Genomic DNA, 15,719 nt, shown 5'->3' on the forward strand with positions numbered 1-15,719 from the left:
AAGGCAGTGAGGGTGGGAGTAGCACCCTAATCCAAGGGCTTGGAAGAGTCTGTTTGTCCCTTTTGTCCTGCATGTGAGAACACAGCAGTAAATACTTTCGCAGAGCAGAGAGTGACTCCTTCCCAGATACCAAATCTGCTGGCACATTGATCTTGGAAGCTTCCAGGACTGTGAGGAATACATTTGTATTACTTGTAAATTACTCCATCTAAGGTATTCTGTTACAGCAGCCCAAAGAGACATAGACAATTCTCTCCTAAAATCTCATCCAACATCTCATTGGCTTCTGGATTTTGAAGATGAGAAAGGCTGATTTCCGTTTCCGGTTGCTGAGGCACAAGGATCAGGGGCTTCAGTCCAGTGGGAAAATGTGGTCTTTGACTGAAAAGGTGTCCCATGTCGTGTTTGGGGAGATGGCCAGATACATTGAGGAAAATCGGCAGCTGCCAGGTGACAGGTGCCCCGGCACCTAGTGGGTTTGGCTGTACAACAACCATGTGTACCACAGGAGTGAAAGATCTTCAGGCTGGAGGCCAGTATCTTGGGGGACTAGCTGGGGTCCCTGGGGACCTGCTTGGGAACGTTCACCGAGACCCAGCAGTTCCGCTTGCACATCCCCTCTCGGGTTGACCTGGCATCCTCTGCCGAGTCTGAAGTGTGGAGGAAGTCTGGGGAGAGCAGTCCTTTGGTGTGGGAACCATGTTTTGAAATCTGCGCTAGGTGGAATCACTGACAGCGCTTCTCAGTGCCAGGGAGTGGCGGTGTGCTCCATGATGGACATCCCTCTGGGTTCTGGCGTGGCAGCAAAGTCGACACAAGACTGCGGGGAAGCAGACCCCATGGCCATCATGCTATTTCCTCCAGCAGACACTGGGCAATATGTGTGGCGTGAAGAATACTGGCTTAACAAAAGTCAACATGGAGCTGGTGCTGTGGCATAGTGGGTAAAGTTGCCACCTGAGAAGCCAGCATCCCATATGAGCACTGGTCTGAGACCTGGCTGCTCCGCTTCTGATCCAGCTGCCTGCTAACGCGCCTGGGGAAGCAGCAGAAGATGGCCCAAGTGTTTGGGCCCCTGCACCCATGTGGGAGACCCAGATGAAGCTCCTGGTTCCTGGCTTCTGCCTGGCCCAGCCCTGGCTGTTAATGCTGTTTGGGGAGTGAACCAGTGGATGGAAGCGCGCGCGCTCTCTCTCTCTCTCTCTCTCGTCTCGCTCTCTCTCTCTCTCCTTTTCTCTCTGAATCTCTGCTTTTCAAATAAATAAATCAATCAAAAAAGCCAAGTCATCACAAGAACAGTCTTTACATGGAAGGGCCTCACTTTGTTCCCGTTGTGTGTAGTCTCTACCATCATGTTGAATTTTGTCAACTCTGGGACCTCTTCAGGGACTTCTTAGTTTAATGAGCTGTCACTGACAAATGCAGGCTCGATGCTTCCTGTACACAGTGGCTCAAAGATGGGATTTTAAGGGTTGGTGCTGTAGAGCAGCAGGTTAAAGCCCCCTCCTGCAGCATCGGCATCCCAAATGTGTGCCAGTTCAAGTCCCTGCTGCTCCACTTCTGATCCAGCTTCCTGAGGATGTGCCTGGGAAGGTAGTGGAGGATGGCCCAGGTCATTGGGCCCCTGCACCCACCTGGGAGACCCAGAGGAGGCTCCTGGCTCCTGGCTTCAGATTGGCTCAGCTCTGGCTGCTGTGGCCATTTGGGGAGTGAATCAGCAGATGGAAGACCTCTTTCTCTTTCTGTCTCTACCTCTCTCTGTAACTCTTTCAAATAGACAAAATAGGCCTTCAAAAAAAAAAAAAAAGGGATTTTGGATCTCTGTATTTGTGATGAAATAGAATATCCCCTATCACATACTTGAACTTCAGGGTTTCTTATTCTGAGCTACAGGTTCTAAATTGTTGGAACTGAGGCCACAAACAGCTTGTCATCATTATCTGTGATAACTCTTTGTCTTCTAAACTTATAAGAACATAGTGGATTTTATCATTTATTATTATCATGAAAGATAGATATTGCCACATCTGGGATTTTTCCAATGGAATTTGACTAAGTTAACAAGGGCAATTTATCCAGCTATTTGTCTACACTGTGTGATGTAAAAGAAAAACCTGGTTTCAAACCAGTTCTGCCACCTACCAGCTATATGACCTTGGATGAGTCACTCAGCTTTAATGTGCTTCATTTTCTTCTGTTTAAAAAAGAAAAAAAAAAAAAACCCACAAAACTTTAACCATCTACTACTTAAGAATAATATTTTAAAGTTAGAAATCATGGTTGTAAATCTACTAGCCACTTCCTGGAAAATGCTAAGTCTTGAATAAGTGGTAAGAGTAATTTTTATATTGACATATTATCTATTCCTTTTAGTAAGCATAGGTCCTATAAATAGAATTTGATTACAAGTTCTTTTTTATCCTGAATGATCCCAGGCTGGAGTTTTGTTTTTGTTTTTTTTTTTTTCATCACCTTGATTCATAAAATATAATTTCTCTGAACCTTTTGCTTACCTGGTTGGACTGGACTGGACCAAAAGCATTACTCAGAGACTCTGAAACAATAATTCAGCTTCTTCACCCTTCCCATGCTTCTCAAAACTATTTTATGAAAGTGTATTTTAAAATTCAATAACATTTTATGGAAAGATTGTTAAGGCTCCCTGTATCATAAGACCATTTTTTCAATGAATATACTCATTTTTAATGCTGAAGAAGATAACTAAAGATAAAACACTTTTGACTACAGAAAGGCGCTCTACCAACTCCTGTTTTTCTACATAAACTTGATTTTGTAGCATCTTTTTCAACCCTTCTCCCTCCTCGGATTTTGTGTTTAGCCTTAGATTCAGTGAAGGCGGAAGCTAACCAGTGAACAGTATTTTGATGGTGGCATTTAATATGTACTTGGGAACTAACCGACCTCAGACTTTTTACATTGTTACTATGTATCACGCGTTCCCTTTGCTGGTGAGCACACAGTAGACTAAAACATGAGATTGATTTTTTTCCCCCAATAACTTCGCAAAACTGAGTGGGTCAAAGCTCTGACAAAGGTTCTGCCCCAGAAGAAAAGAGGGAGGGTGCTCTTCTCCACCTAGCTTAGCATTTTGGCTTCTTTGTGGCTGTAAGTGTTGGAACATTGAAGAGACACTTCAAGAAACAAAACTGAGGGTTGGCGCTGTGGTATTATGGGTTAAGCGGCCGCCTGCAACACCAGCATCCCACGTGGGTGCTGGTTCAGGCCCAGCTGCTGCACTTCCAATCCAGCTCCCTGGGAAAGCAGTGGAAGATGGCCCAAGGGCTTGGACCTTTACCACTCATGGGGGAGACCTGGATGAAGCTCCTGGCTCCCGGCTTCTGCCTGGCCCAGCCCCAGCCACTGCAGCCACCTGGGGAGTGAACCAGTGGATGGAAGACCTCTCTGTCTTTCCCTCTCTATCTCTGCCTTTCACATAAATAAGTTAATAAAATAAATCTTAAAAAAAAAATGAAGCTGTAGTATCCTAGAAAGAACAATAACAGGGCCTGGGCTGTTGAGCACCGGTTCACATAGTTAAACTTTGATTGCAGAAGGAAAAAGTCAGCCATTTACCTCAACCAGGCGAAGCTGCAGAGTCGCCACGTGTGGGAGATGTTATTCTGCACCCTTCGCGTTCTCACCTATGGACGAGGAAATAAAATAAAGTGAATGAGTGCCCATCTAGTCTCGTTTGGGTGCTTACCCACGTTAACCTACCTCCATTATCCGGAAGTTGAGTAGTTTACTCACGATTCTAGATGTGGAATCCTATTCTACTTGTTGCTAAGCGCTATTTTTGCTGCATGGGAAAAAACGGTCTTGACTAGTGTTTAAAAGACCTTTGATTAAAATGAAAACCGTGGGTGCTCAAAGCAGACGGCTCTTCCGGAGGGCTGCACCGTCGCTGGACTCGGGCACACACAGAGCTGCCAAGCTGCCGTTGGCCCTCCAGGTGCACGCTCTGCTTCCCATGCATGTTTGAAGACACAGGCCTGGAGACGCTGTTAAAGGGCCAAGTCCTAAGAACTTGGGCTTTGCTCGCCACGTGGCCTCTTGGAGCTATGAAACTCTGCTCTTAGAGCACAAAAGCAGCCTTGGACGGAATGAAATGTTCAACCAAGCCTGGCCGCCTTCCAGGAAAACGTCCCGCTCATGCAGACAGGCAGTGAGCCTTGTGGGTATCAGGAAGAAGATCGAAGTGAGAAGACCCCCAGGCTGGGAGACAATATCTGCAAACTGTCTGCCCGAGAAGGGGCACCTGTATCCAGAATCTGCACGCTCAGCTCTTACAACTTAGAAATGGACAGAAGGTTTCGGTAGAACTGCTCCAGAGAAGACACACAAATGGCCAATGAGCAGGTGAAACGATATTCCACGTCGCTAATCAAGGAAGTGAGATACCACTTCAGGCCCACCAGGGTGGCTACAATAGGCAGTAGCAAGGGTTGGGGATGACGATGTGGAGAAATTAGAATCCTCCTAGGCTGCTGTAGGTTGAGCCTCGGTGAGAAACAGGTTGGCCGCTACTCAACAAAGGTTTGCTACCCTGTGATCCAGTGACTCCACTTCTAGGAATACAGAAAGGAAAACTAATGCAAAAACTTGGATGGCAATGTCCCTAGCAGCGTTATGATAGCCAAAAGGTGGAGATAAACCACATGTTTGTCTGCTGATGAGTGTATGAATAAGACATTTACCTGAACAACAGAATGCTAGTCATCCTACAAAGCAGTTGAACGCTGAGATGTGCAACAGTGAGGATGCATCTTGGAAACACTCCCCATGGGAGAAGCCAGACACAAAAGGCCATGTACTGGCATTGTGGTGCAGTAAGGTATGCTACTGCCTGCTGTGCCGTCATCCCGTACAAGCACCAGTTGAGTCCTGGCTGCTCGGCTTCCTAACCAGCTCCCTGCTAATGCGCCTAGAAAAGCAGCAGAAGATGGCCCAGGTACTTGGGCCCCTGCCACCCACGTGGGAGACCCAGATGGAGGTCCAGGCTCCTGGCTTCAGCCTGGCCCAGCCCCAGGTATTGTGGCCATTTGGGATTGAGCCAACGGAAGATGTGTTTCTCCTTCTCTCTGTAACTCTACCTTTCAAATAAATAAATCCTTTAAAAAAGGCAAAAATAGATAAATAAAGATGCGAGGGGCTAGCATTGGTGTAGCAGGTAAAGCTGTCACCGGTGACATTGACATCCCTTACAGAAGCTCCCTGCTAATGGCCTGGGGAAAGCAATGGAGGATGACCCCAGTGCTTGGGCCCCTGCCACCTATGTGGGAGGCCTGGAAGCAGCTTCTGGTTCCTGGAGCCTGGTTTTGGTCTGGTTCAGCCCTGGCCACTGCAACCATCTGGGATTAAGCCAGCAGATGGAAGATCTTGCTCTCTCTCGCTCTCTCTCTTTAACTCTGCCTTTCAAATAAATAAATAAATATTTAAAAAAAAAGATGAGAAAAATGAGGGCTAGGTTGTTGAAAGAAGTTGGCTACAGTTGGCTAATTTCCGAGCAGGGCTTTGAAGGAGGCAGTCTCTCTAGAACGTGTGTTCCTATCCCAGCCTCTCCAGGGTCTCCCTTCAGTGGGTCCTCACTGCTGGAGTAGACAGCTGTATTCCCCAGCGGGACACACAAGCCCCTGATTACTGTGCTGATGTCAACCTTTGGCCATGGCCCTGTGTGCACCTGCCATGCAAAGTTCATTGTCACCCTTGAAACCAGGGTCGCATGCCTGTGTCTCTGAAGAGACCATTTCCTTCGGCCCCAAATGCCTTTCCCCAGGAGGTCCTTCACTAGTTCAAGTTCTAAATCTCTGCCCACGCTTCACTTCTGTGGTTGGTGACAATCAAGTCAATGTATGTTTGTGAAGTGTGTACTTTGATGCAAGCATGGAGCTAGGCACTGGAAGTTCAGTGACTTGGGCTTCCCTGCCTTTGAGGAAGCCATACCTAACGATGCCAGACAATGGAAGAGATAATGGTTTACACAGGGGATAGCACACAGGATGTGAGGGAGCCATGGCAGAGCAGCCACAGGCTAAGGCTACCATGTCTGGGATTCAGGACAGGAGTGTGGAGAAGGAAGGAGAGCAGCCACCATCTAGCCAGTTGGTCTTGTGGTTCTTCCCAGGTTTGTGTGCCTGAGGTCCACACTGTAACTGCAGGCAAAATAAATGCTAGTGATTATACTTATATAGTATATTTAATATAAATCTTTGGAGCAGTGTTCCAAGGAATAAGTTTTTCAAACTCTATGGCCCAAAATGGCTGCTGCCTCTCTAGTCATTAAATTGGCATTCATACATTCATACCAGGAGGTTGGAGAAAGCAACAGGGAAGAACACAGTTTCTCCTGAATGGCACACATGACTTCTGCTCACACCCATTCCATGAGCCATAACTTTTTTTTTTTTTACAAGATTTATTTATTTGAAAGGCAGAGTTAGAGAGAGAGAGATAGAGAGAGAGAGACAGATCTTTCTTCTGTTGGTTCACTCCCCAAATGGCCATAATTTCCAAGGCAGGGCCAAGCTGAAGCCAGGAGCCAGGAGCTTCATCCAGGTCCCCCACATGGGAGCAGGGATCCAAGCACTTAGGCCACCTTCCACGGCTTTCCCAGGTGCATTAGCAGGGAGCTGGATCAGAAGTGGAGGAGCCCAGACTCAAACCAGCACTCATATGGATGCTGGTGTCACACACGGTGGCTCAACTCAGTGCGCCACACTGCTGTCCCCAACCAGAACTTATCACCCATCCCATGAGCCAGAACTTATCATAGGACTACGCATAACCATAAGGGAAGCTGGAAAGCTGGCCTTTTTCCAGGTATGGTACGCTCAGTTGAGAACCAAGGGTTCTTCTCACACATTGCTGGTGAGAACATAAAATGGTGCAGCCCCTGTGGAAAGCAGAGAGCTCCTCAAAAAGTTAAGCATGAAGTTATCATCTGACTCAGTAAGTCCCCCCCGCCCCCTGCCAGCATGTACCCATGAGAATTGAAAGCATCTGTTAACCCAAAAACTTGCACACAGCATCCATAGGAGTGCTATTGGTGACAGCCAACAAGTAGGAAGCAAACGAAACGTCCATGAACTGACGGTTAAACAGAAGGTGACGTTGTGGTATGCCCAACAAGGGGCTACTGTTTGCAAATGAAAGAATGAGGTTGAACCTTGAAAGCGTATGCTAGAGGAAAGAAACCACACAAAAGAGGCCATACGAGGGCCGCTGCCGCAGCTCACTAGGCTAATCCTCCATCTGCAGCGCCGGCACCCCGAGTTCTAGTCCCGGTCGGGGCTCCGGTTCTGTCCTGGTTGCTCCTCCTTCAGTCCAGCTCTCTGCTGTGGCCCAAGAAGGCAGTGGAGGATGGCCCAAGTGCTTGGGTCCTGCACCGCATGGGAGACCAGGAGCTCTGGCTTCGGATCGGGGCAGCGCACCGGCCATAGCGGCCATTTGTGGGGGTGAACCAACGGCAAAGGGAGACCTTTCTCTCTGTCTCTCTCTCTCACTGTCCACTCTGCCTGTCAAAAAAAAAAAAAAAAAAAAAAAAAAAGCCATCCGACTCCAGGTATGTGACAGGTCCAGGATTGGCCAATCCCTAGAGATAGGAAATGTAACCAACCATCACTGCCAGGAGCTAGAGGGGGCAGGGAATGTGGAGCAAGTGCCAACAGGGATAGGATGGTTCTGATGGCTAATGAAATCTCCTGGAATTAGAGAGTAGCGAGGATTGCACAACTTTGTCAATCTACAAGGCATGGAACTGTACACTTTAAAATGAGGACTTTTGGGTGGGCACTTACACCAGTGGTTAAGACCTTGGTTAAGATGTCTGTGTCCCACACTGGAATACCTATAGACCCTGGGCAGACCCTGGTCTATAGGGCAGACCCTATAGACCCTCCAAGCAGTGATGGAGCCTCCAGTGGCTGGGTCCTTACCACCCCCGTGGGAGACCCAGATTGAGTTCTTGAGTCCTGGCTTTGACTTGGCCCAGCCAGGAACCATTGTGAATATAATTTTAAATAAAGACAGAATTTTATTATGGGAATTACACCTTCATAAAAAATAATGGATGAATAAAAAAAACCCTAGGGTTCGATTATTGAAAGAAAAGAAAGGAATAACAATTAGGGATAATGGTCTCTGATTTCCCTAAAATGAGTTTGTCATAAAAGGTGACATAGATTGTATTTGGGTTAGTGGGCTAGAAGGGAATTTTAAAAAAGGAAAAGCAATAAAATCTTAAGCAGAGGCAGAGTGAGAAGAGGCCAGGAAGGGCTGTTTTCCAGTCGTGGAGCTGTGGCCTCAGTGTGTCACCACCTTCTTGGGTGTCTCACTGGGAATTAAGATTTGACTTTCCACTTGAACTCATAAAACAAGACAAAGTTTAGGAAAACAATGTTTCAGTCATACAGTCACCGGCTTTCAACTCAGCAAAACTAGCCACGGGGCTCTTGGCTACCAGCGACCTTGAATGTGGGAATTAGCAGAATTTGGGAGCTAAGCCAGAGAACTCATGGTCTGGCCCTCATAATACTTGGTTAATAAGCCAGAAACCCCAAAGAGCAGCAGCATGAATATCCCGGAATGTGAACGCCGGGGTCTGCAGGAAAGAGTGCTACCAAAACGTCACCGAGCAGGAAGACAAAGTGTAGCCCCATCAAAAGGTCACCGGCTTTGAAGCAACCTGAGTCCAGGCCTTGGAGTCTGCCAGCCCTAAGACTTGGGGTAAATCATTTAACCCTTCTGGGCCTCACCACTTCTCCACGATATGGGCATGCTGTTTCCACAGGCACCCACCTATATGTCTGTGTTGGTCAAGATTCTTTCCATAGCAAATGACAGAAGCCCGACTCCAAGCAGCCTAGGCAAATGAAAGGCTGGGGTGGGGAGGGCTAGGTCTCCCTGGCTGTGTAAGGCAAGCCAGGAACTGCCTGGAAGTAGGAACTCCAGTCTCTTGGAGCTCTCCACTCCACGATGTCTTCACTCTCTCACACCCGAGTCTCAGAGTTGCTAGAACCACGTCAGCTCACAGCTGCAGGCTTGCTTCTGGGGCGAGAGAGGAAAAGGACATCTCCCAGCTTCCATTGGAAAAAGGATTCCAATGATCCTGGCTTTGGACCTGTATCTGCCCACTCCTCGGACCACTAGTTGAGCCGTGTGTGCACATGCACGCACACCCACAGGTGCCACTGTAGGCCCAGCCCAGGTCAGGTCGTACCCCTGAGCCCGAGGAATTGGGATCCGTTTCCAGAAGAAGGGGGATGGGGGGACTGTATGACAGGAGAGTAGCAAGTCTCCCCAGAACAACCTCCACCCTTCAACGCATCCCCTTCCTCCACCCCAGCCTCTCTTCCTCCTCCTCTCTGCGTCACAATGGGAGGCATTGCCCAGTGGCTGAGTCCAGAAATCTTGCAATCCCCCTCGGGGCTTCCTCTGGCCTGCAGTGATTGGCTGAGACTCAGCACACTGACTGCTCGTGCTGCCCTTCTTTCTGTCTCATGTCCCCGCGTGCACCGCGCCAGTTTCAGCCAATGCTATGCACCATGATGTGTCCTCCTGCTCCTTGTTTTAGCTACCTCTGTTTCAGCTTCCGTATCCTGGCCATGGCTATGCTTCCAAAGTGATGGTCTGTGTCTCTTCCCTGCCCAAGGTTTTCTAATGGCTCCCCCACCAACACCAACTAAACAATTTTGGGAAACCAGGAAAAAGCGTCCAGAAAACAAGAGGGAAACGTGCCTGTAGATGCACTAAATTATAAGGCTTATTTGTGTGTGTGTGTGGGTTTTTGTTTGTTTGTTTGTTTGTTTTTACTTTTTCTCTCTGTTGCTGTGGATTCGTCCTGAGAGGAGGAGCGCAGTAGGGGCAAGAGGCACGGAGTCACTGCACAGACCCCGGGAGTCAGGTGAAAGCAGGCCAGAGGCAAGCAGCCCACAGACTCGTTTATTTCAGTTGGTATAGCAGTTTATATAGCCGAGGCAGCCAATCCAGTCAAGGGGAGGTTTATACCCTAACCAATCACAGCCTGTTGCCAGGCTGACCCTTGCTTGCCAGAGGCCATCTTGGCATGGCCTTCTCATTTCACCACAGTCTCTCAACTTTGTAAGGGGTTTGGATTTACTACTTGGTCTTCTTCCAAGTAGAAAAAAAATTCAAAATATGAATTAATAGCATGAAATTTACTATTTGTCTTTACATGTGCAATGCCAGTTTCATATGAAAATATAAGAGCACTTCACTCATGTGTGGAATCACTGGCGTGCCTCAGGAATATTCCATTGCCACTGTTTTTCATTCTTAACACAGCAGGTGAAATGATGCATAAAAGTAACACAACTTTTTTTTTTTTTCATTTCTTGACACACACACATTCTATCAAGACTCGGTAGGGAGTGGCAGCAGCCATGATACGCTCACTAAACCCCTACACATAGTAGGGCCACCAGCATTCTGTGCTCAAGGGCACCCCACACACTACATGGGAAGGAAGTGGCCAGAAAGTACAGATGTGTACTGTACCCAGCCCCTCTGTTCGTGCCTCTGTGCCCAAGTTCCACTGGACCTCGATCAAACACAAAGCCAAAGATGAACGCACTAAGAATGTCAAGACAATCGACAGCAGCACCTTACACCAAGCACGGAGGCCTTTGGAGGTCCCTCACCAAGCAGGGCCTCGTGCCCAGGAAGCCGGTGTATACTGTGCTTCCCAGGGAATAGGGGGCCTTTCTGCTCAGTCCTTGGCTCACCTCTTCCCTCTCTCCATTTGCTCCCTGCCTCATCCCACGGAAGCTTCATCTCCTGTAAGGTTGAGCTACTTGCACTTCCCTCACACCACCACCATTGCCCACATGCCTGCAAAATCTTGGCTCAGCCTCAGTCCCTTTAGACGGCCTCGACTCCTCCAGGAAGACAGGGAGGCTCCTCTGCTCTGTTTGCCTGCACTGGCTACACCCCATGGTCACCAGGTAGGGCATTGCCATTGCTGCTGTCCCTGCATCCCTAAGACCACCATCTCCTGGAGGGCAGGAGATCTCTCTTTTCCTTTCTGACTTCTCAGTGTCCAATAGAGTGCCTAGCAAATTATGGGATAAAATCCCTGTATGTGGAATGAAACAGTGAAGACGTGCCTGGTATACAGCAGGTATTTATGTTAGCCATCTTTTCACTACTATAATGAAATACTCGAGGCAGCCTAACTTTATGAAGGAAAGAGGTTTATACCGGGTCGTTGGTGCTGATGCTTGCTGACAGAGTTCTGAGGGGATACAGAACACCACATGGAGAGAGACAGGAAGCCCATGTGTCTGTTATGTCTCCATGGTCTCTGATAGGGCCACTAGGAACCTCCCACGGGGGTTTCACGCTAATGCAATGCAAACATTGTCACTTGGTTAAGTTTCCACCTGTTAGGTACCACGAACACGAGAACTCGGTGGCAAGCTCCTGAGATCACGGGGGCCAATCCAAACCACGGTGGTATCCACTCACTGCGTCTTTAAAAGTCTTTCCCGAGTGTGCACTCTAGAATGAGATCTGCAACGTGTCGGCCTTCCCTCCTTCAGCAAATACTTCTTGGGAGTCTCCCGCACCCCAAAGCCTGTGTTAGGAGCGGGCTGTGATCACGCAGGTGAACAAGACAGGCACAGTCCCTGCTCTCTAAGACTTCCTTTCCAATTGTCTCTCAGGGAACGACATTTCACTTCCTCTCCTCTCCACGGTGTCTCCCACGAGGTAATCGAGTCGAATCATACATATTTGAAGACTTTCTCTGCTTCCACTTGCTGCTAGCGATTCTCTTTCTCAGCTGCCTTCTCGGGTACCAAGGGACAGGTGCTTGGGAGGTGACTTCGGTCTCTCAGCTCTCGCCCCAGCTCAGAGCTTCTCACTAATGCTCCCAGAGGCCACTCCCCTTAGGATCAGGCCCGTCCACTTGGTGACTACCATTGTCCATCTCTCGCCCTCTCTGAATGGATTCCCTCGCAAATTGGGCGTTCTTTCCTGGTGCTTGATAAGTGAAGGTGATAAGTAACACGTCTCATATCTGATCATCAAGGTGGCTGGTGTCTCCTTTGCAGTGCGCTTGGCTAAGAGCTCAGCTGAGGCTACCTAGAGAGAGCAGAACTGTTCAGCGGCCTCGTTCCGATGCGGGAATTCCTGGGGACAGAGGCCTATTCTTCACCCTCCCCACTCCCCTCCCTGATGGGCCCTGCAGCCACCTCTGCCCCCGTGTAATTTCAGAGTGTGCGTGTCGATGCCCCCTTGCTCACACCCGGCTCATTTTCCTCTAATGCTCTTCCAGATGGAATGAGTGCTTTTGTGCTTCATCATGGCTAAAAGAAGAAGTATTTTGGAAAACCGAAGCAAACCCATTCCAGGAACTATTTCTGATCTAGAGAGTCAAGCTATGGAAATGCTCTAGGTGGCGAGGCGCACACGAGCCATGATTCACGGCCGCACTCCTCTGTGAATACTCGGGTTCCTTAGACAGCCCACTGTTGCATAGTTGGGGTCTCTCCAGGGCACGGAGGAGGCTGCATTAACCATTTAATTGCCTCAGCCCTCGCTGCCCTGCAGCCATTTAAATAATTCCAACGAACCCTGACACTTCAGAAATGGAAGGGAGCTGCTGAATTTAATGCCGCTTCTGAAATGATTCCCGATCCACAAACAGGAAGTCTTGTTCCTGAATAAAACACTTTTTTTTTTTAATTTTGACAGGTAGAGTTATAGACAGTAAGAGAGAGAGACAGAGAGAAAGATCTTCCTTCCATTGGTTGACTCCCCAAATGGCCACCACGACCAGCGCTGCGCCGATCCAAAGTCAAGGGCTAGGCCCTTCTGCCTCGTCTCCCATACGGGTGCAGGGGCCCAAGCACTTGGCCATCCTCCACCGCCCTCCCAGACCACAGCAGAGAGCTGGGCTGCAAGAGGGGCAACAGGGACTAGAACCCGGCGCCCATATGGGATGCCGGCACCGCAGGCAGAGGATTAACTAAGTGATCCACGGCGCGGCCTCTAAAACACATTTTTTTTTTTTTTTTTTTTTTTTTTTTTTTTTTACAGACAGAGTGGACAGTGAGAGAGAGAGAGACAGAGAGAAAGGTCTTCCTTTGCTGTTGGTTCACCCTCCAATGGCCGCCGCGGCCGGCGCGCTGCGGCCGGCGCACCGCGCTGATCCGATGGCAGGAGCCAGGAGCCAGGTGCTTATCCTGGTCTCCCATGGGATGCAGGGCCCAAGCACCTGGGCCATCCTCCACTGCACTCCCTGGCCACAGCAGAGAGCTGGCCTGGAAGAGGGGCAACCGGGACAGAATCCGGCGCCCCAACCGGGACTAGAACCCGGTGTGCCGGCGCCGCTAGGTGGAGGATTAGCCTAGTGAGCCGCGGCGCCGGCCCTAAAACACATTTAAATTGTGATTTTGACGCACTATGGAAGGCTTGGCTTTTATTTATATTTTCTTTATCTGAAAGTCAGAAAAACACACACACACACAAACAGAAAGACAAGAGAGATACAGACACATCTTCCATCTGCTGGTTTATTCTTCAAATACCCACAATAGTTGGGACTGAGCTAAGCCAAAGCCAGGAGCTGGGAACTTGGTCCAGGTCTCTCACAGGGGTGACAGGGAGCCAAGGACTTGAGCCATCACCTGCTGCCTCCCACGTATTAGCAGGAAACTGGAACTGGAGCCCAGACTGAACCCCAGGTACTCTGATGTGAGACACAGATGCCCCAAACGACATCTGATGCCCACCCCAGGGCTTAGCTTTTAGTCACAGCGCTTTGGACTACAGTTTGCATCCAGGAGGTCACTGAGGAACCAGAGGGATGGATGGGATTCTCCATCTCCACTTGAAAACTGCTCTATGGCAACCTTGCCTGTCCAACCCGACCTGGGATACAATGATAGCAACAATCCTAACGGCTGCACGCAGCGACACCTGCCACTAATAATGCCCATCAGATGCGGTGCTGGAGCCTTGGCATCTGTTATATAATTGGAGCCAACAACCAGGCAAGATGGGAACCACTGTTATGGCCAGGTGTGCTGGGAATCAGACGGCCACACTGCGAGTTTCAGGGTGGAGTTGAGATTTGAACTCAGGTCTGCCTGACTCTAACGCATGTGCTTTGCCCACCACACTGCACTGCCTCCCTGAACCAGAAAGCCTACGTCTGGATCTGCCTTCTGTTCTAAGTCCTACCCCTGGTTCTATACCTGGACACTGCTTGCTGAGATTCATGCACACCTAATTGAGCGATTGTCTTAAAGTTAGACAGAAAAGTGTGTCCCTGCTGGTCCAGGGATGTTGCAGTGGTGTCCTGGGGAGGATTCTTCCTGTGAAAAGATGCCTTTGATCTCTCCTTTTTAGGAACAGTCCATTTCTTCCCCATATCACTGAAATGCCCATTTGTTACTAAAAAAACTTTTTTTTTTTTTGAGCAGGGAAAAAATCATCTTTGTTCTTCTTTGCCTTATTAAACAGAGAAGACAGAACATGACTCATTTTATTCTTGATGTGTCAAGGCCACTTTCTTTTTTTTAATTTTTTAATTTTTATTTTTTTGACAGGCAGAGTGGACAGTGAGAGAGAGAGACAGAGAGAAAGGTCTTCCTTTGCCGTTGGTTCACCCTCCAATGGCCGCCGTGCTGATCCGAAGGCAGGAGCCAGGTGCTTCTCCTGGTCTCCCATGGGGTGCAGGGCCCAAGCACTTGGGCCATCCTTTACTGCCTTCCTGGGCCACAGCAGAGGGCTGTCCTGGAAGAGGGGCAACTGGGACAGAATCCAGAGCCCCGACCGGGACTAGAACCCGGTATGCCGGCGCCGCAAGGCAGAGGATTAGCCTAGTGAGCTGCGGCGCCAGCCAAGGCCACTTTCATAATCTATGGTGGGCTGCCTGTGGAGGGCTTTGCTCTATAATAACTGGCATGAATTACTCTTTCCTTTCCTTTCTGTTTTGATGGATGCTCCATCATCTCAGAGATCTTGCAACGTTTTTCACAATCGGCATTTTCTGTGAACTTTTAAACACCACTACCACTAATATAGCTGCCACAGGTTACTTCAGGTCCCAAAAGAGCTGCTCAACCCCAGCCACCGAATCCATATTCCAGACAGCCAAAAGTAGAAAGGACAAAAAAGAAATAGTCAATGGTATTTGCCAGGATTTTTAAAAGAACTTTTTTTTAAAAAAAATGGAATGTGTAAGAGTCAGATTGACATCCTACAATTTTTTTTAAAGATTTATCAATTTATTTGAAAGGCAGAGTTACAGAGAGGCAGAGGCAGAGAGAGAAAGAGAGGTCTTCCATCCGCTGGTTCACTCCCGAATTGGCTGCAATGACCAGAGCTAGGCCAATCCAAAGCCAGGAGCCAGGAGCTTCTTCCAGATCTTCCACATGGGTGCAGGGCCCAAGGACTTGGGCCAACTTCTACTGCTTTCCCAGGCCATAGCAGAAAGCGGGATCAGAAGTGGAGCAGCTGGGACTTGAACTGTTGCCCACGTGCGATACCGACACTGCAGGCAATGGCTTTACCCACTTTGCCACAGCCCCAATATCATCCTATGATTGGATTATTATTTATAGCCTTCTGTATATTTCTGTGGAACAATGGCATTTCTGCTTTTTACCTGTTGAGCACTACATTTAGTTGAACATTAAGCCTATAATTATGAAATAAATTGAGGGGCCGGC

The sequence above is a fragment of the Oryctolagus cuniculus genome, chromosome 11, assembly GCF_051225735.1.
Source record: "Oryctolagus cuniculus isolate XC-2025 breed Fujian yellow rabbit chromosome 11, ASM5122573v1, whole genome shotgun sequence".
Classification (NCBI taxonomy): domain Eukaryota; kingdom Metazoa; phylum Chordata; class Mammalia; order Lagomorpha; family Leporidae; genus Oryctolagus; species Oryctolagus cuniculus.